The sequence below is a fragment of the Podarcis bocagei genome (genome assembly GCF_964188305.1).
Source record: "Podarcis bocagei genome assembly, chromosome: 16".
Lineage (NCBI taxonomy): Eukaryota > Metazoa > Chordata > Lepidosauria > Squamata > Lacertidae > Podarcis > Podarcis bocagei.
Genome location: NC_138142.1, coordinates 26,139,303 through 26,159,847, shown reverse-complemented (window position 1 = coordinate 26,159,847; position 20,545 = coordinate 26,139,303). Strand labels below are relative to the sequence as shown.

Below are 20,545 nucleotides of genomic sequence, written 5' to 3'. Positions count from 1 at the left end.
GTAGTGGTTAAGAGCGGTAGCCTCGTAATCTGGGGAACCGGGTTCGCGTCTCCACTCCTCCACATGCAGCTGCTGGGTGACCTTGGGCCAGTCACACTTCTCCTAAGTCTCTCAGCCCCACTCACCCCACAGAGTGTTTGTTGTGGGGGAGGAAGGGAAAGGAGAATGTTAGCCGCTTTGAGACTCCTTAAAGGGAGTGAAAGGCGGGATATCAAATCCAAACTACTACTCCTCCTCCTCCTCCTCCTCCTCCTCTTCTTCTTCTTCTTCTTCTTCTTCTTCTTCTTCTTCTTCTTCTTCAGTGGCTTACAGCCTACAATTGTGCAAACGTACCTGTCAGGGGTTCAGGAGCAGAGGCAAGGGCAAGGGAGGAAACAGAGAGCGAGGGGGAGGAGGCAGAAGAAAAGATGAGTGATGACGACGACCCGAGATCTCCGAGTCTTTCCAGTGAATCAGAAGATTCACAGAAAGGAGCACCAGTGGTCAGGGCAAGGGGGGAGCCTAGGGGGACACCCCAGGAAGATAGGGCCAGAGGGGACTCCGAGGAGAGCAGTTGGAAATCGGGACCAGCGTCACAGCCAGAGAGCAGGGAAGAGGAAGAGCGCCAGAGATCAAGCGCTGGCAGCTCGCAACAGGGGGGAGGGCACGAGTCAGGAGTGGCCACACCTCCATCGGGGAGCGAAGAAACGGTCAGACGGAAAGTGGAAGGTTGGGCGCGCGCGCCAAGTTCAAATGCACAGGAAAGTGACGCAGTAGGCAGCCAGGAAAGGGAGCCAGGTCCTAAAGCCCGGCGCAAGGAGACAGGGAGTTCCGGGGGGTCGGCGTCAGAAGAATCCCGGAAGGAAGAGACCCCGGGGGGCAGAGGGACCCAGAGGAGAGCAGTCAGGCGGAAAAGGTGGAGCAGGGCTAGGATATTAAGTTGGTGCACAAGGGGCGGAGACTCAGACGGAGCTTCGCCGATCTAGCCATTAGACGTAGAGTTGCACGCAGCAGCTTGGGAATGGAAACTGTAACTCAATAAAGACTTTTACTTAATGACCGCTGGCTAGCGTGATCCTCTGTGAGCTAGGATCTTGAAGCAGCTCTGACAGTAAGCTCCGTCCCCTAATTGTGGGCATCTACAGCCTCGAGGAGAGGAGAGAAGCAGGTGCCCACTAGCTAGCTCACGAACGGCAGACAACATGACGGCTGAGCAGCAGATAGAGGAACTCAGAAAAGCAGTGTCACAACTGAATGCCGAGGCTCTCGCATCCAGGAAGAGAGAGGAGGAGGCAGCTGCCGCCTGCAGGGATCTCCAGGTCAGGTTGGACATGCTTACGAAGCACGGGCAACTGACACCCAAACAGGAGGGAATTGGGTTGGCGAGACGAACAGGCGGTCTGGTCTCTCACTTCGATGGGAACCTGCAGCAGTACCCCAACTTTAGAGCAGATGTAATGTGCGCACTGGAACTGCTGAAAAAAGACTTTAGAGATGAGCAAGAGAAGGTGGGGTTCATCATGTCCCATTTGCATGGGGAAGCTAAAGCATGGCTGCGCAATTTGTGGAGGGATAAGGATCCGGCGCTCCAAAATGCGGATGCCTTTATTAAAGCGATGGATGGGTGTTTCTTATCAAGCATTGACGTGGATCTTGCTCGGCAGCAGATACATGGACTGAAACAAGGGAGGGCCAGCGTAAGGCAGTATCATGCCCGCTTTTTCGCTTTGGTCAGTGCTCTGGAATGGGACAGGGATTCGGCTCCTGTAAGAGACCTGTTTTGGGAGGGATTGCACGGCTCTGTTAAAGATGAAATTGCGAGGGGGGAGAGACCCCGGACCACGCAGGAGATCGTTCAGAGGGCGCTAGCCGTGGGGGTGCGGCTGGAAGAACGTCCGTGGAGCAGGGACGAAGGGCGTGGAGGGCGCGAACCAGCCAGGGGCTCCTCCTTCCTTCCCAGAGAAGCAGCGCGTGCGCAATCCACGCCTCCACAAGGAGGAGGGGTGGAACCTATGGAGGTTGGAAGTGCAGGGGCTCAATCAGCAGCCAGAGCCCTAGCACCGACAACAGTGAAAGCGAAGCCTCCTAGAGGGAACAGGAAGTGTTACATCTGCGAGGATCCAGGGCATATGGCGAAAGAGTGTCCCCGGAGGCTCCACAAGCACACTGCAGCCTCAGCAATGGTAACTGCAGCAACGCAACAAGGAGGACCACAGCAGGGAAACGACGATGTCTGGCTGGAGGAAGAGGCAATGGGGCCCAGCCAGACGTGTCAGTGAAGAAGTCCCCGGAAATTTCACAGCCCATGGACCCCCTCCCGCCCAAACCAGTAGTGAGGCTCACCGCATCGCTCCAGCTGCCCAATGGAATCACCATGGACGTGCCGCTCACCATTGACTCGGGAAGCAATGCGGACTTTATAGGGCAGGACTTTGTAGACCGGCACGCTATACAGTTGCTGCCGGCCACGCTGCCCCTGCAGGTGGTCACGGTGGATGGCAGGGAGCTGCTAGGGGGGCAAGTGGTGAAGCAGACGCCACCAATGGTGATGCGCCTTGGGAATCACAAGGAAATCATCAGCTTCAGCGTCACTCAACTATCGGACACGCCCATTGTATTGGGCATGAGTTGGCTGGACAAGCACAGCCCAACGCTGGCTTGGTACCAGAGGCAGCTGACCTTCGGCTCTTCCTTTTGTGCTGAACACTGCATCGTTCCCCGGCAGGAAGGAGAGGAAGAGGAGTCACAGCTGCTGCTAGGCACGCTGCAAGCGATTCCCCACAAGTACGCAGAATTTTTGGAGGTTTTCTGCGAGAAGGAGGCAGACAGGCTACCCCCCCACAGACCATATGACTGCAAAATTGACCTGCTGCCGGGGGCGGCGCTGCCTAAAGGGAAGCTGTATTCCATGTCTGAGGACGAACTGCAGGAACTCAAAGAGTTCATAGATCATAATTTGGAGCGCGGTTTCATCCGGGAGTCCAAGGCAGCGGGGGGCAGTCCTGTATTCTTTGTTAAGAAGCGGGACACGCCCCAAAAAAGACTTGTGGTGGACTATCGCATCTTAAACAGTGTGACCAAGCCATCGGACTTCCCCATGCCCCGAATCGACGACCTCCTCGCAAAGGTACGGAAGGGCAGCGTGTTCACCAAGTTAGACCTGCGAGGGGCGTACAACCTCATTCGCATGCGGGAAGGGGATGAGTGGAAGACGGCCATGTTCACGCCTCTGGGCACCTACGAATATAGAGTTATGCCTTTTGGATTGCAAAATGGCTCCCACGTTTTCCAAGCGTTCATGCATCACGTGTTAGCAGGGCTCCTCTACAAGACGTGCGTCTGTTTCTTAGATGACATCCTGATCTTTTCGGAATCGCAGCAGGAGCATGACAGACACGTCAAAGAAGTGCTAAGCAGGCTACAGCAGCATAGGCTCTACGCCAAGCTGGAGAAGTGCCAATTCGACGTGACGGAGGTGGATTTTCTGGGCTACAAGTTGTCTGACAAGGGGCTCGCCATGGACAGCGCCAAGGTTCGAGCGGTGTTGGACTGGAAGAGCCCACGCAACCGGAAGGAGGTCCAACGGTTTGTCGGCTTCGCGAACTTCTATCGCAAGTTTATCAAAGGCTTCGCTATGCAGACAGCGGCCATCACGGACACGCTTAGCTCCAAGAAAAAGAAGTTCATCTGGACAGAGCAGGCGGAGCAGTCCTTTCAGGCACTCAAGCGTCTCTTCGCGTCGGAAGAGCAGCTGCTGCATGTCGACCCCAGCAGGCCAATGAGGGTGGAGACAGACGCCTCGGACAGAGCCGTGGGAGCAGTCCTGCTGCAGAAAGACCCGCAGGGGGTTTGGCGGCCGGGAGCGTTTTACTCCAGGAAGCTCAGCAAGTCCGAACAGAACTACACCATCTGGGACAGGGAGTTGCTGGCCATTCATGCAGCATTCAAAGCATGGAGACACTTCCTGATCGGCGCCAAGCACACGGTGCAGGTCTGCACGGACCACAAGAATCTGGAGCACTGGCGCACGGCACAGTTCCTGAACCAAAGGCAGATACGTTGGGCTGAGTTCTTTGCGAACTTCAACTTCCGAATAGAGTATGTCCCGGGGGACACCAACATCATGGCGGACGCTCTCTCTCGTAAGCCACAATATCTGGAGGACGCCAAGCCGGCGGCCGCCATGCACATCTTCGCACCAACAGTGTGGGCGTGCGCTGCGGCAACAGTGGACCTGGAGGCGGTGCGGCGAGCGTTGCAGGATGACTCCTTCGCGCAAGCGAAGATGGCAGAGGTGCACAGGGGCACGGCAGCGACCGACAAGTTCCAGCTGAGAGATGGATTGCTCATTCGTAAAGGGGCCATCTACGTGCCGGGAGACGAACTTCGCGCCAAGGTACTGCAGCAGCTGCACGACGCGCCCACTGCCGGGCACTTTGGCAAGGAGAAGACGGTGGAATTAGTCGCCAGGGACTTCTGGTGGCCCGGAATGAGAGGGGAGGTCGCGGACTACGTGGCGAGGTGTGACACCTGCCAGAGGGCCAAACCGGTGCACAAACCGCCGGCCGGACTGTTGGAACCGCTGCAAACTCCGGTCGAACCATGGGAGAGAGTGGCCCTGGACTTTGTCACGGATCTGCCCAGCTCGAGGGGCAAGACGGCCGTGCTGCTGGTGGTGGACTTGTTCTCCAAGATGGCACATTTCATTCCGTGTGCCAAGGTGGCCACGGCGGAGCAAACCGCCAAACTGTTCATAGACCACGTGTTCAAGGTTCATGGTCTGCCACGGTCTATTCTGTCCGACCGGGGGCGACAGTTCATCTCGAATTTCTGGCAGAAGCTGATGGGCTTCCTGAACGTCAAGATCAACCTGGCGTCGGCGAGACACCCGCAGACCAACGGGCAGGCGGAGCGGGTCAATGCCATCATGCAGCAGTACCTGAGATGTTATGCGAATCAACAGCCTGCGACGTGGGTGGATTACCTGCCGCTCGCCGAGTTTGCCTACAACAACACGAAGCACGTGTCCACGGGGGTCACGCCGTTCTTCGCTAACAACGGGAGGCACCCCAGAACCTTCCCGGGACTGGAAAGGATGGGGGAGGGGGAGCCGCAGACAGCAGATGCGTTCGCGTCGGAGTTGCAGGAGGTCCACGATCAGCTGCGGCGACACCTGGAGCTGGCCAAACATGCATACAAGGTGCAAGCGGACAAACACAGAAGGGTTGGCGAAGAGATCCATGTGGGAGACTGGGTCTGGTTAGCAGCCCACGCAGTGCCGGCCAGGTCGTTGGCCAAGAAGAAGCTGGGGCATAAGCAACTGGGGCCCTACCAAGTCGAAGAGCAGGTCAACCCGGTGGCTTTCAGGCTGGCGCTTCCGGAGGGTTCCAGAATGCATCCGGTGTTCCACAGATCGGTGCTCACTCCCTACAAGGCACCGCACAGGTTTCAGGAACCCGGAACGGCACCGAGTCCGCTCAGAGAAGGAACCGGGCACGCGGGAGTGGCACAGAAGGAACGCATCAACGAAGTCACGGAGATTTTGGACTCCAGATGGGGGGAAGAAGGGGTAGAATACCTTCTCGCCAAGGAGGGCACCCCGGCCAGTGCGAACAGCTGGGTGCCGGGCTACGCCTTGGACGAACCTCTGCTCAAAGACGAGTTTCATGCCCTCTTCCCACATAGACCAATGCCAGCAGACTTTTTCGACGACTGGCTTTTCACGCCAACGCTTTCTGCCAGCACGTTCCGGGGGTTCGACTCGGACGAGGACCCGATACGAGACGCCCGTTCCCCGGAGGGGTCACCCTCGGGATCTGCCTCAGAACCCTCGTATTGGTGGGACGATAGACCAGAGGAGCAGTGGCGCAAGAAGTGGCTGGAAGGTCCAGGACGAGCAACGCCGCCAGGAGGAAGTGAGGGAGAGACGGACATGGACGTTTTCGGGGACGACCCTGGTTTTGAGCACGGCGGCACAGAGATGGAAGCGGAGGTGACCATCGTCGACGAGAGCAGGGAGGCAGAACCGGGAGACTTCAGATGGAGGCCCGCCACGGGAAGCGAACTGTATCCGACGTTCGTCCCTCTGACACAACAGCACCCAGTTCCCGCACCGGAAGGAGGGGAGGGGGGAACGGGGGGCTTCGAGGGGGGGATGGATGTCAGGGGTTCAGGAGCAGAGGCAAGGGCAAGGGAGGAAACAGAGAGCGAGGGGGAGGAGGCAGAAGAAAAGATGAGTGATGACGACGACCCGAGATCTCCGAGTCTTTCCAGTGAATCAGAAGATTCACAGAAAGGAGCACCAGTGGTCAGGGCAAGGGGGGAGCCTAGGGGGACACCCCAGGAAGATAGGGCCAGAGGGGACTCCGAGGAGAGCAGTTGGAAATCGGGACCAGCGTCACAGCCAGAGAGCAGGGAAGAGGAAGAGCGCCAGAGATCAAGTGCTGGCAGCTCGCAACAGGGGGGAGGGCACGAGTCAGGAGTGGCCACACCTCCATCGGGGAGCGAAGAAACGGTCAGACGGAAAGTGGAAGGTTGGGCGCGCGCGCCAAGTTCAAATGCACAGGAAAGTGACGCAGTAGGCAGCCAGGAAAGGGAGCCAGGTCCTAAAGCCCGGCGCAAGGAGACAGGGAGTTCCGGGGGGTCGGCGTCAGAAGAATCCCGGAAGGAAGAGACCCCGGGGGGCAGAGGGACCCAGAGGAGAGCAGTCAGGCGGAAAAGGTGGAGCAGGGCTAGGATATTAAGTTGGTGCACAAGGGGCGGAGACTCAGACGGAGCTTCGCCGATCTAGCCATTAGACGTAGAGTTGCACGCAGCAGCTTGGGAATGGAAACTGTAACTCAATAAAGACTTTTACTTAATGACCGCTGGCTAGCGTGATCCTCTGTGAGCTAGGATCTTGAAGCAGCTCTGACAGTACCTATAGCCTCCTCCATGAATTGGCCTGATCCTCTTTTAAAGCTATCCAACTGGATCACTAAGTTAGCTCATTCCATTGACTAACTGTTGCTTCAAAATATTTGAAAGATTTAGCAATAACAGAGGAGCTCCTGTGCAATAAACTAGACCGATCTAAGCCCTTGCGAATGATATGAACTCATTTAATTACACCAACATTAGACAGGATCATAGCGAAACTGAAGGGTGGGAATATATTTACCCTTCAAAATTAGGGCCATGATACCTGAAGTATCTTTCTATATGTACCTCTTCTCACCAGATATGTACACCTGAAAGCAGACTGGGATCTACGAAAGAGGGTGAGGGACTGATGAGATATGGTTCTGCTGCACAGCCCCAAGCTGATTTGGTAAAAAGGAAGCCAAAAAGGAAGTCAGCTTCCGATTTCTGTGGGCAAGCTCTGCAAGGGGACTTTTTGTGAATGGGAGCAGAGAGTAATTGCAGCTAATGGAGACTTTGTAGTATTCTGACATTTGTGAGTGTTAGTATCTCAGCTTACAGTCAGAGGTACCTGGCCTCCCCCGAGGCAATTAAGCTGGATACTTGATGACCTCTCCGCTGCGTCTCCCGGCAGGCTAGGTCATAACTCCGGCGATTCTCCTCATCAATCAGACGTGAAGAACACACCCTCCGCTACTCTGCTTCTCTCTCCCTCCCTGCATTCTCCCAGGGAGGAGAAATGAGACAGACAGGAGTCCTTTCTACATGTTTTATTCCTGTCACTCAACAGTACATAGAAATGTGACTGCACTCTTTAGTCTCCATCAGAAGAGACTCACACTCCTCCCCTGTACTTCCAGCACAGGTCATATGACACTCTGAGCTAACATCCGGTGCTCAGTACAGAGAATAGGCTCCACCTTTTCTCCAACAGTAGATCTGCAAAACACAACATCCTGTTTTGCATTCCAGCAATCTGGAGCTGGCTTTTGCCTTGGTGCTTTTTCCCAACACCCTCCCCCAAAAGCATCAATTGGCAAAACATGATCCAGAGAAGAGAACAAACAGTTGTTATACATATAACAGTCCCCTGTTGTTTCAGTTCCACCCTTGGAACTCCCCACCACTGGTTTCACCAGTGTACCTCTCTGGTTGTCTGGCTTCCAAGGAATGAGTGCTTCTGCATTCCCTTGGTTAGCTATTCTCTGTTGTGTCTTTGTCTCTGACTTAGACACTACTTGAACCTGCTTTGAGTTGTTAACAATAGCAACACACGCAACAGCTAAGTTAGCAAACTCTTTTGAGTACCTCTTTGGTGGTACACCCTTTGTAACTCTCTCAGACCTGCGTATGAGGTTCTGATCCTTTGTGCTCACTGGTTCAACCTCTGGACTCTGTTGAGAACCAGTAGCAATGGCTAACTGTGGTTCTTCCTTCACCTGTGAAGGTCTATCCATTGTGTGAGATTTTCTCTCAATGACTGTTACAACTGAACTCTCTGAGCTATCAGTGTCATCATCAGTACCACTGTGATCTGTGACATCAGAAAAATCACCATCATCATCATCATCTGAATCGTCACCTGTGGGGAATGTTTGTTCTACTACCAGCTCTTGCTCTGGAGCACTCTCTAGGAACTTTGTGAGAATCACCTGACCAGATTCAGACAAAATTACTCTGTAGAGACCCTTTTCATATCCCACAAAAATGCCTCTGGCATTCTTTACTCCACCTGGAGCTTCTGTTCTCACATGAGACCCGAAAACCTTGAAATAGGCAACAGAAGGTTTTCTATTGAACAGCTTCTCAAAAGGAGAACATCCCAACTCTGTTGAGACCTTTCTCAGCCACACATGAAGATAGGACGCTAGAGATTCGGCCCAATATTCATGTGGCAAATGTGAACTCAGCAATTGCACATTCATCCCCTTTTGCAATTCTTTGTTCACCCTAACACAGACCCCCCTGTTCCACGCTTCGGTCGAAACAGCAACTTTGTGGTCTATCCCTTTTCCATCCAGGAACTTCTGAAACTTCTGTAACAGAAAAACTTGCTTGTCATCTGTGAAAAGACAATCAATGTTAGCATCATGCATATTTTTAACCTTGTCACAAAACTCCTGAAACTTTTCTAAAGTTTCTTGCGGTTTCTCCATCATATAAACCCAAGAATAATTGGTGAAACAATCCACACACAAAAGGTAATATCGTGCACTGCCCCTAGATGGTTCTAGAGGACCAATCACATCAGCATACACCCGCTGAAATGCTCTGTCGACCTTCGGCACCTTCCGGGCGCTCTTGGTCACACCTGCAAGAGAGATTACGTTAGAATCAGAAGAATTACATTTCATGTAATCACTTTGATCAAAAGTCAACAAATACAGTCCATCTTTCTCTTTGGCAGTAAGAAACAGTTCTCCATCTTTGTAGATCTTGCAGCTTTTAGCATCATAGGACAGTTTCAGTCCTTTCTTTGCAATCTGCGACACGCTCAGCAGATTAAATTTCAGTTCTGGAACCAGGTAAACATCACTTATAGTCAAGTTCAAACTTTCAAGATACACAGTCCCAATTCCAGTTGCTTCCAACTCCTGACCGTTGGCCTGTTTCACAGTGAAGCTTTGCTTCTTCAACGTCGAAAATAGTCCTTGGTGCGGGCATAAATGTTTTGTACATCCAGTGTCGATTACGAAGGCGTTCCCAACATCTGGCGTGGTTCCTTTCGCCATCATAGCCTTTGCAGGTTTCACCTGGTACTTGGTACGGCTTTTGCCTGACGCCTCAGGCTTCGTAGAGCTGTTCTTTGCTCCTTTTGACTGTCGCGGCTTCTTACAGTTTCGCTGTAGATGCCCAGTCTGTCCACAATTGTGGCATCGGACAGCACTCAATGCTATAACTCGCTCTCCAGTAGCATCAGCAGTGGGAAGATGTGAACTCTGTTCTTGCCTCCCCCTGTCCTTCACTTCCAGTGCAGCAAGTCTGTCGTGTTCGTTCAGGACCACGGCACACACTCTCTCCGCGGTTAGCTGCGCGGCAGGTAGGGAACCAAGCTGACTGGCAACAACCTTGTAGGTGCGATTAAGGCTGTTTATCATCATGAAGCAAAACACTTCCTCCTGAAGACGGAAATTGCGTTCCACCATCTGTTGACGCAGAAACTTCATTTCTGTCAGGTGCGCTTGAACATCTCCATCAGGCGCAAGTCTCAGATTGGTTAACTTCTCAAAATACAGCAACGCTGAAGAACCAGCATCTCTCTGATGCATTGTACGCAGCGTGTCCCAAACCTCTTTCGCGTGTTCTAAATTCTGGATATGCACCAACTGCTCATCTGAGACACACAGAATTATAGCAGTCCTGGCCCTCACGTTCCGTGATTCCCAACCTCCGGTTGGTGCTGCAGGGATGGGGTTTTCAATTACATCAAACAGCCTCTGATTCTGCAGCAGGGCCTTCATCTTTACAGACCAAGATGAATAATTGTCATTGTCTAAGGGAGGTGGGTAAGGCAAACCTCCTGCCTTCTTGGCATCCATCTTGAAGCCAAGCCTCCAGCTCACACTGCCAAACAAACTGTAAAATCCAACAGTTGTTTTCTGCCTTCTGGCAGGCAAACTGCAAGTTGATTACGCTCTTTGCACCTGGCAGCTATGGAAAGTCCCTCCAAGAGCACGTAAACTTGTAGCCAAAACAATCTCTGGGTTTATTTCGCTTTCCCAGGCTCACAGTCCAGCCCCTCTGCCAGTAACTTTCCAACTTTCCGTTACGTAGCAAGAGTGCATTCAGGACTTCTTATCAACCACAGGAATTTGTGGAATGCAGGCTTCAGCTTCGAAGCTGCAGGCCTTTCCTTCCGGAGCTTTTGTTTTTCCAAAACGCAGCTCCTATGAACCAGGGAATTAATCAACCTGCGTTCACACTTTTAGCCCGAAATGTGCAGCATACCTTGATCTCCGTTGCTTGGAAAACACCTTCCTCTGGGTCTGTTCAGCCTCTGGCTTCTGTCAGACGCTTGCCTTCTCCCTTGGAGCAGAGGAGGACATTCCACCAGCCTCTCATGCAGATGTCCGATGAATCGCAACCATCCGAAGGCTGCCATATGTTAGTATCTCAGCTTACAGTCAGAGGTACCTGGCCTCCCCCGAGGCAATTAAGCTGGATACTTGATGACCTCTCCGCTGCGTCTCCCGGCAGGCTAGGTCATAACTCCGGTGATTCTCCTCATCAATCAGACGTGAAGAACACACCCTCCGCTACTCTGCTTCTCTCTCCCTCCCTGCATTCTCCCAGGGAGGAGAAATGAGACAGACAGGAGTCCTCTCTACATGTTTTATTCCTGTCACTCAACAGTACATAGAAATGTGACTGCACTCTTTAGTCTCCATCAGAAGAGACTCACACTCCTCCCCTGTACTTCCAGCACAGGTCATATGACACTCTGAGCTAACATCCGGTGCTCAGTACAGAGAATAGGCTCCACCTTTTCTCCAACAGTAGATCTGCAAAACACAACATCCTGTTTTGCATTCCAGCAATCTGGAGCTGGCTTTTGCCTTGGTGCTTTTTCCCAACAGTGAGACTCTCTTTCTTTTAGACACATATTAGTTTCAGTTGTGTCAAGTTGCCCTTTGGATACTCGTGGGATACAATTTGACAGCTGGACAGAGTTTGACAGATTGGTACTTTGGCAGAGTAGAAAGCAAAAAGACTTGTATAAAAGAGTTGTGGAAATACAAGCTTTAATTTTAAGCCCTGGAACTTGGTGATACAAAACAGAGGCTAAGTAGGAGAACTCTCTATTATATTGGGGAAGAAATTCCCCAAGAAGGAAAGAGAACCTGGAATAGCTGGAGTTATATTCAGTACCTACTGAAGACCAGGGGAATTTATGCAATACTACCTGCCAACAATTTTGGATATTATTGGACGCATATCTCTCAAACCTTAAAATTGGAAGACTTGGATTACAATATATTGGAGAACAATACATTTGGATTTATATTTTGAATTACAATTATAAATTTGGATAACCTCTTATTTGCCGCCACCTCTTTGAAAAGGAAAAGAACTACTGAAGAGAAGTACACAACTCTATATTAATAGTTTCTGTTGGTTTTTGTTTAATTCTAGGCTTTGATCTGGGTAAGAAATGTCCTATTTGATATAGGGTATGTAATTTTGAACATAGAAAGATTTGGCTGGGGTGCAAGGGGTCTGAGAGCAACAACAGTCATTTCCTGTTTTTTATGGGTTTATTGGACTTTTTACTCTCTCCCATCTTTTTGTTGTTTTTTTCATTGTATGGCAGGGACTGGTAGGGAGGGGGGTAACGTTTATGGGGTAAAGGAAAAATTTATGGTTTAGCCTGGGAGTGGTAAAATACTTTCACTTTTGGGCAGAACCAAGAAACACAGGTGTGACCTTGAACAGATCATAATATCCCAGGCTCAAATCTTCCATTCTTGGGCAAGGTGATTGAGCGAGTGGTTGCTGAACAACTTCAGGCACGCCTGGAAGAAGCGGACCATTTGGATCCCTTCCAGTCGGGATTCAGGCCTCATGATGGGAGTGAAACTGCCTTGGTCGCGGGTTAGGGACAAAGGTGAGAGCTGTTTCCTAGTTCTGCTGGATCTCTCAGCAGCTTTTGACACCACTGACCACCAAGACCAGTCTTGAAAGACCTACACTGGCTCCCAGTACGTTTCCGAGCACAATTCAAAGTGTTGGTGCTGACCTTTAAAGTCCTAAACAGCCTCAGTCCAGTATACCTGAAGGAGCGTCTCCACCTCCATCGTTCTGCCCGGACACTGAGGTCCAGCGCCGAGGGCCTTCTGGCGGTTCCCTCGCTGCGAGAAGCCAAGTTACAGGGAACCAGACAGAGGGCCTTCTCAGTAGTGGCACCCGCCCTCCCAGCAGATGTTAAAGAGAAAAATATCTACCAAACTTTTAGAAGACATCTGAAGGCAGCCCTGTTTAGGGAAGCTTTTAATGTTTAATAGGTTATTGTATTTTAGTGTTTTGTTGGAAGCCGCACAGAGTGGCTGGGGTATAAATAAATTATTATTATTATTATTATTATTATTATTATTAAGACATTAAACTGTGGGAAAACTCTCTAGTTTAGATATGGCAGGAAAACAGGATGCAGGTGCTGTTACAAGGAAGGCTACTAGTGAAAGGAGACGTGCAAGTGTACAAGAAGAGACAATAACAGAAAAAATAGGGAAAGCAGAACATGCTGTCCTTCTCACACAGCAATTTACTGAATTTAGAAAGGAGATGGTTCGGTCCATGAAAAATTTGGCTCAGCAAGTGCATTCAGATTTGGACAAATCTAATAAATTGCTAACAGAACAATTTGGGAAATTGGGTGAGAAGGTCAATAATTTAGAAACTAAAGTTGACAATTTGGAAAAAATCAGCGAGGAGATAGGACATTTGAAGGAGGAACAGAAAACTGTTATGGGAATGGTGGGAGGCCTGCAAGAGAAACAAAGTGATCTGGAAGATCAAATTCTTCGTTTGCAGCTGAGAGGGAGGGAAAGAACAGTGAGAATAAGAGGGCTACCAGACTCAGAGGAAGAACAGAATTTAGAAAAGTATGCAATATGTGTTTCCTGAAGACAAATTATATCCATTTTTTGTTTTGAGATTACATGTACAATTCTGTTACATTTAGCTTTGCTATTCAAACCGTTAACATTCCAGCTTAGTATTTTAAGGTTGGCCATTGTCAGAGTCGCTTACAATATCTGTTTTTCCACCTGTTGCTCCTTCCAGTGAAAGCCGCTCCAAAGCAGCTGCTTGTTCTGCTAGTGGGTTGTCATGTCCAGTGTTTAGGTCTCTTCTGTGTTTTTCAAAAAATTATTTGTCCTGGTATTCTGTTGTCAGCCTATTTATCTTTTTCATAAATGTAAACAAGATCCCCTCTGGGTATTCCCATTTATATTTAATGTCTACTCTTCTCAATGCTGTTGTAAAAAAACGGTATTTTTGTCTTCTGAGTTTAAGTTTAAATGGAATCTCCTGAAAAATATTGACTTTCTTTCCAGCAACCACGAGATTGTCCTCAAAACTTTTCTGAAGAATTGCATCCCCCATTTATTTATTTTTTGTAGCAAATTTTAATAATACATCTCCTGGCTGCCTTCTCTGTCAACTTTCTCTCGTCCGTACCCTGAAACAGCTCTTAGTCATTTCTGCCACCCACTCTTGCCTCTCCCCCATCCATTCTGCAATTGTCTTTGTAACATATGTTTCTAAGTTCTTGTCTGCTTCTGAATCTGGTAGGCCTCTTATTCTCACTGTTTCCCCCCTCTCTCTCAACTGCAAGAGGAGGATTTGATCTTCCAAGTCATTTTGTTTCTCTTGTAGACCTCCCACCGTCCCCATAACAGCTTTTCGTTCTTCCTTCAAATGTCCTAACTCTTCAATAGTTTTTTCTAACTTATCAACTTTCGTTTCTAAATTATTGACTGTCAGGGAACTGCCATCGGTGCAGGAGGGAGAGAGGAAAAGTCGGATGGATTACAGAGAGCCCCCAAACGTCGTAGAAAGCAGCTCCTCCTCGGCAGGGGAGAGTAACCACGCCTCCAGTGGAGAGGAGCTGCAGGGTTCGGAGGAGACGAGACACCTTGTCTGGGTAAAGCGGGGAGGGGAGAGTTCCACCGTTACCCACACCCTACTTGCGCAGTAAGGTTTTGCACCGAGAGGGGAGGCGCAGACTGGGCGTCAAGTAATTACTTTGCTGGGGAAAGTTTAAGCCCCGCCCACTCACGGATTCTGCCAGTGAATGAGTCAGCCACGGGAGAGTGGCGCTCTGGACAGATAAAGTTTATTTTTGCAGCAAAAGTAAGGCTTCACAGCTGAATAGGGAGGTATTTGCCTACTTGCCCTCGAGCAACCCCTTGGAAACATAACATTGACCTTCTCACCTAATTTTCCAAATTGTTCTGTCAGTAATTTATTAGATTTTTCCATATCCAAATGCACTTGTTGAGCCAAAATTTTCATTGACTGCACCATCTCCTGTCTAAATTCCATAAGTTGCTGTGTGAGAAGGTCAGTATGTTCTGTTTCCCCTGTTTTTTCCATTGTCTCTTCCTGTGTACTTGCACGTCTCCTATCAATAGCAGATTTCCTTGTGACAGCTCCTGTGTCTTGTTTACCAGCCAGTTCTAGGCCAGAAAGTTTCCCCATAACTGAATGCTTTTATTTTGAACTGTATATTGTAATCCAAATCTTCCAACCTTTAAGCTTAAAATATATACGCCCAGAATGTCCAAAGTCCAAAATTTCTAAAATCCAAAATGTAAATCCAAGTGAACTATATATTGTAATCCAAATCTTCCAACCTTTAGGCTTAAAATATGTACATCCAGAATGTCCAAAGATATTAAAGTTATTTCTTGGCAGGTAGTATTGCGTAAATCCCCTGGTCTTCATTAAGCACTAAATATTAATTCCAAAACTATTCCAGGTTCTCCTTCCTTCTTGGGGAATTTCTCCCCTAGTGTGATGGAGAGTTCTCCTGCTTAGCTTTGGCTTTGTGCCACTAAGTTCCAGGGTTTAAAATTGGGGCTTGTATTTCCACAACACTTTTATCCAAGTCTTTTTACTTTCTACTCTGCCAAAGTAGCAACCTGTCAAATTCTGTCCAAATGTCAATTTGTATCCAATCAATCTTTATTACGGTCCAGAGACCCAACAAATAATTACAAATCAATTTGTATCGAAAGGACAACTTGACACAGCTGTTCAGTATGTATCCAAAGGAAAGAGAGTCTCAAAAGTCCAAAGTTAAACTTTTACTAAATCTCCATAGCTGCAAATGCCACTCTGCTCCCCATTCACACACAAAAAAAATCCCCTTGCAGAGCCTGTCCACAGAAATCAGAAGCCGACTTCCTTTTTTGCTTCCGTTTCACCAAATCAGTCAATTTACGTCTAATTCCTTTTTTAAAAAATGCTTGATTTGGCTTTTATCTCTAATTGGAAGATCTGGTGCTTGTGGTGGCGGTGTGTGGCTTCCACAGTAGAGTCCGCTGGAGCGGTGAGCGGACTCAAGCCTCTTCCTTTCCCCCGCGCAGAAATGTCAGCCGGGGGAAGGGCGCCTCTGTGGGGAGGTTTTTTTTTGGGGGGGCGCCTAGCTGTGCCATGCTTGACCAGCTGTCCACAGAGAAAACTGAAAACCTGGATGCTGCCTCTTTTTATAAATAAATGAAATAAATAAATAAATAAATGAAAAGTGGAGTTGCTAGGGGCCTATCCAGTTCCTGTGCTGGACTGTTGAACTGCTGCAATACACTTTCTGAAGAATGCAGAGGAATACGGAGTGGACCCCAACTGCATTGCCATTGCTGGGGACAGTAGTGGAGGCACATTTGCTGCAGCTATTTGTCAAGAACTGGTGACCAGAGAGGATATACCCATGACTGCGAGCTCAGATCCTGATCTACCCATTCCTACAAACAATGGACTTTGATTTGCCATCCTATCAGCAAAACCAATCAGTTCCTCTCTTGTTCAGGAAACGAGTTGTTAAATTTGGTTCGACATATATCACTGGGAAGGAGATAAATGTGGATAAAAGGCGCTCCTCTCCCTCCTAATTTGCGGGAGAAATACCGAAAATGGATCAGTGCTGATAACATTCCAGAAGAATTTAAGGTTGGGGCTATGTCCTTAAAGCTCCTGCCCCATTTTCAGAAGAACTTTATGAACAACATAAAAGAGGTCTTGAGGCAATGTTTTCGCTCTTTGTTTACTGGTGTTTACTGTTTTCATGTGTTTACTGGTGTTCATGTTTATCTCTACTTGTAAATTTATATTTATACTGCTTCTATTTAAATATTCCTCTTGTTGTTCCCACTCGCTTGATACTGTTTATCTCTTTGTATTTCTTATTTTGGCTGTCATCGTGGCTAATTCTACATATTCTATTAGTTTAAGCAACCACTGGTCTTTGGTTGGGATTTTCCTCTCCTTCCACATTTTAGCGTATAGCACCCTTGCTCCTGCTGTTGCGTAAAGGAAGAAGTTTTTTTACTTTATCTGGAATCTCCTGTCCTATTATAGCAAACTGGAATGCTTCTGGCTTCCTGGGGAAGGAACATTTAAGCATATTCTTCAGTTCTTCATAAATCATTCTCCAGTATTATTATTTTTTGCAAGTTTGCATTGCCAACACATGCGGATTAATGAGCTCCCCTTGTCTAAACATTTCCAACATAAGTTGGATCCTCTTTTCTACATTTTAACCTGTTTGCTGGGCATTAAATGCCATCTAGAGATTATTTTTTGGATGTTTTCTCTAACTGCATAACAAGATGAGAATTTTATCATGTTATTCCATAATTTTTCCCATGCTGATAATTCTATACTGTATCCAAAATAAGACACCCAATGAATCATTGCCTTCTTCACCAACTTGTCTTTGGTCTCCCATTCCAAGAAGATCCCAAATTCTGATTCTTCTCCTGCAAATCCTTTCTCTTCATCTTTCCTGAATAGCTCATTTATTCAAAAGTACTGAAACCAATCTGTCACAAATTCTTTAGTTTCTTCTCCCTTTTTTAGCCTTATCAAATCACCTTGGAATTCCAGAAGAGGCATTTGCATGGGGTTAAGGCAGAGTGAGGCCCCCCAGACTATCCCTGTGCCTTTAACCTCTCAGCTGACTTCTCCATCTCTTCCTTGATTAGTCTGCTTCATCTGAGGTTACAGCCTGTTTTCCTTTTCCTCCTCCTATTTCTCTCTTGGAGTCTAAGATGAGGGAGCACCTTCAAACTATCCCGAGACAACAAAAGAGCAGGCAGGGCTGCCTTTTTCTTCTCAAGTCTAGTTCATAAGTCTAGAACTTGATACCTTTTCCTTCCAAGTATTTCCTACAACAACCAGCTTTACTGTTTTCTTATGTACAAGCATCTGTCGGTGTGTGATTGCGACAGGTAAAGTCTGCTCTCTAAAGTCTATTCACAAGAACGATGCTGTTTACTGACCCAAGAGCTTCATTATTTTTTTTAAATATTTTTATTAAATTTCCAGATACAAATTTAGAAACATACATTGAAGAAGAAGATAGAAAAACAAGAAAGAAAAAGAAAAGAAGAAAAAAGAAAAAAACCCATCTTTCATAACATTCTTTATATAACTAACCGGACTTCCTCACATCTCCCTTACCCTGCATTCTTTATAATAAATATATCAGCAAATTATTACCTTGTTTCATATCTTATTTTGTACTTTTCAAATACTATACCTCTAAATTTAAGATACTTTCATCTGTTATTTATATCTTGAATTAAACATAGCATTACCTTAGATTTTAATCTTTTCTTTCCTAAAACATAATTTCCAATTACCCAAATCTAATTGCTGAAGCTATAATTTCCGAATTGTGTAACATTTTAACATTCATACAACTTATATTGTTTTTGTAAATAGTCCTTACATTTTTTCCAGTCCTCCTCCATTGTTTCTTCTCCCAAATCTCGGATTCTGCCCGTCATTTCAGCCAGTTCCATATAGTCCATCAATTGCGTCTGCCACTCTTCCAGTGTGGGCAAATCTTGTGTCTTCCAGTATTTTGCGATGAGTATTCTTGCTGCTGTAGTTGCATACATAAAAAAAGTTCTATCCTTCTTTAACACTTTCTGGCCGACAATGCCCAGGAGGAAGGCCTCTGGTTTCTTGGGAAAGGTATACTTAAATACCTTTTTTAACTCATTGTAGATCATTTCCCAGAAGGCCTTCACTTTTGGACAGGTCCACCAGAGGTGAAAGAATGTCCCTTCAGCCTCCTTACATTTCCAACATTTATTATCAGACAGGTGATATATCTTTGCAAGCTTGACTGGGGTCATGTACCACCTATATATCATTTTCATAATATTTTCCTTCAGGGCATTACATGCCGTGAATTTCATTCCGGTGGTCCATAACCTTTCCCAGTCCTCAAACATAATGTTATACCCAATATCCTGAGCCCATTTTATCATGGCTGATTTGACTGTCTCGTCTTGAGTGTTCCATTTAAGCAGCAAGTTATACATTCTCGAAAGTACCTTAGTCTTTGGTTCAAGCAATTCTGTCTCTAGTTTCGATTTTTCCACCTGGAACCCTACTTTTTTGTCCAGTTTGAAAACCTCTTGAATTTGAGCGTAATCTAACCAATCTCGCACCTTATTCTTTAATTTCTCCAAGCTCTGCAGCCTCCAATTATATCCAATTTTTTCTATTATTTCCCAATATTTCGGCCAACCGGCTTCCATATTGGGGTTTTTTCGGGCCTTAGCCTCCATTGGTGATAACCATCTCGGGGTCTTGTTTTCTAATAAGTCTTTGTATTTTGTCCAGACAATAAATATTGCTTTTCTGACAATATGGTTTTTGAACATTTTGAGAGTCTTTACCTTGTCGTACCACAAATATGCATGCCATCCTAAAGAATTATTAAACCCTTCCAGATCTAGGACATCAGTGTTCTCTAAGAGTAACCAATCCTTCATCCAACAGAAAGCTGCAGCTTCATAATATAACCTTAAGTCCGGCAGGGCAAATCCCCCTCTTTCTTTTGCATCAGTTAGAATTTTAAATTTTATCCTGGGCTTTTTGCCCTGCCAGACAAACTTAGAAACATCTTTCTGCCACTTTCCAAAACATTCCACTCTGTCCACAATCTGTAGGGTTTGAAACAAAAACAACATCTTTGGCAATACATTCATTTTTATAGCTGCAATTCGACCCAACAAGGAAAGTTTCAATCTTGACCAAATTTCTAAATCCTTTTTAACTTCTGACCAACATTTTTCATAATTATCTTTAAATAAATTCAAATTTTTAGCAGACAAATTAACCCCTAGGTATTTCACCTTTTTAACCACATTTAACTCTGTCTCTTTCTGGAACCCATCTGTTTCTAAAGGTGTCAAGTTTCCTCCCAAAACCTTGGTTTTTTGCTTATTCAACTTAAATCCCGCCACCCGACCAAACTCATGAATCAGTTCTAAAACTCTTTTTGTACTAGATTCTGGCTCCTGTAATGTTAAAACCAAGTCATCTGCAAAAGCTTTCAGTTTGTATTGTTTCACTCCGACCTGTATTCCTTGCACCAACCGGTCCTCCCTAATCATGTTCAAAAGCACCTCCAGGACTGAAATAAATAAAAGAGGGGATAGGGGGCACCCCTGTCGTGTTCCTTTTTCAATTTTAAACTCTTCTGTCACCACATTGTTCACTATCAGTTTAGCTTTTTGCTCTGAATAAATTGCTTCTATTCCATTTTCAAACCCCCGTCCCACTCCCATCCCTTCCAAATTTTTCTTCATAAACTTCCAAGAAATGTTGTCAAAGGCCTTCTCCGCATCAATAAAGATTAACACTGCTTTCGTATTAATATTAGTTTGCAAAAGTTCCAAAATGTCAATAATATTCCTGGTGTTATCAAACAAATGTCTACCTGGGAGAAAGCCTGCCTGGTCCTTATGAATTACTTCATTTAGCACTTTTTTAAATCTACTTGCCAAAATATCTGCAAAAATTTTGTAATCCACATTTAGGAGTGAGATGGGACGGTAGTTCTTAAGTTGAGTCTTTTCAGTTTCCAGTTTAGGTATCAATGTGATGAAAGCTTCTTTCCACGATTCCGGTGCCTTCTTCCCCT

General features: G+C 47.2%; 1 protein-coding gene across 1 annotated transcript in view; it reads right to left on the bottom strand.

Moving 5' to 3' along the window:
* The window catches only part of LOC308576324 (arylacetamide deacetylase-like 4), a 135,376-nt gene that overhangs the window by 32,586 nt on the left and 82,245 nt on the right, over nt 1-20,545 (bottom strand). The gene's annotated exons all lie outside the window — the stretch shown is intronic.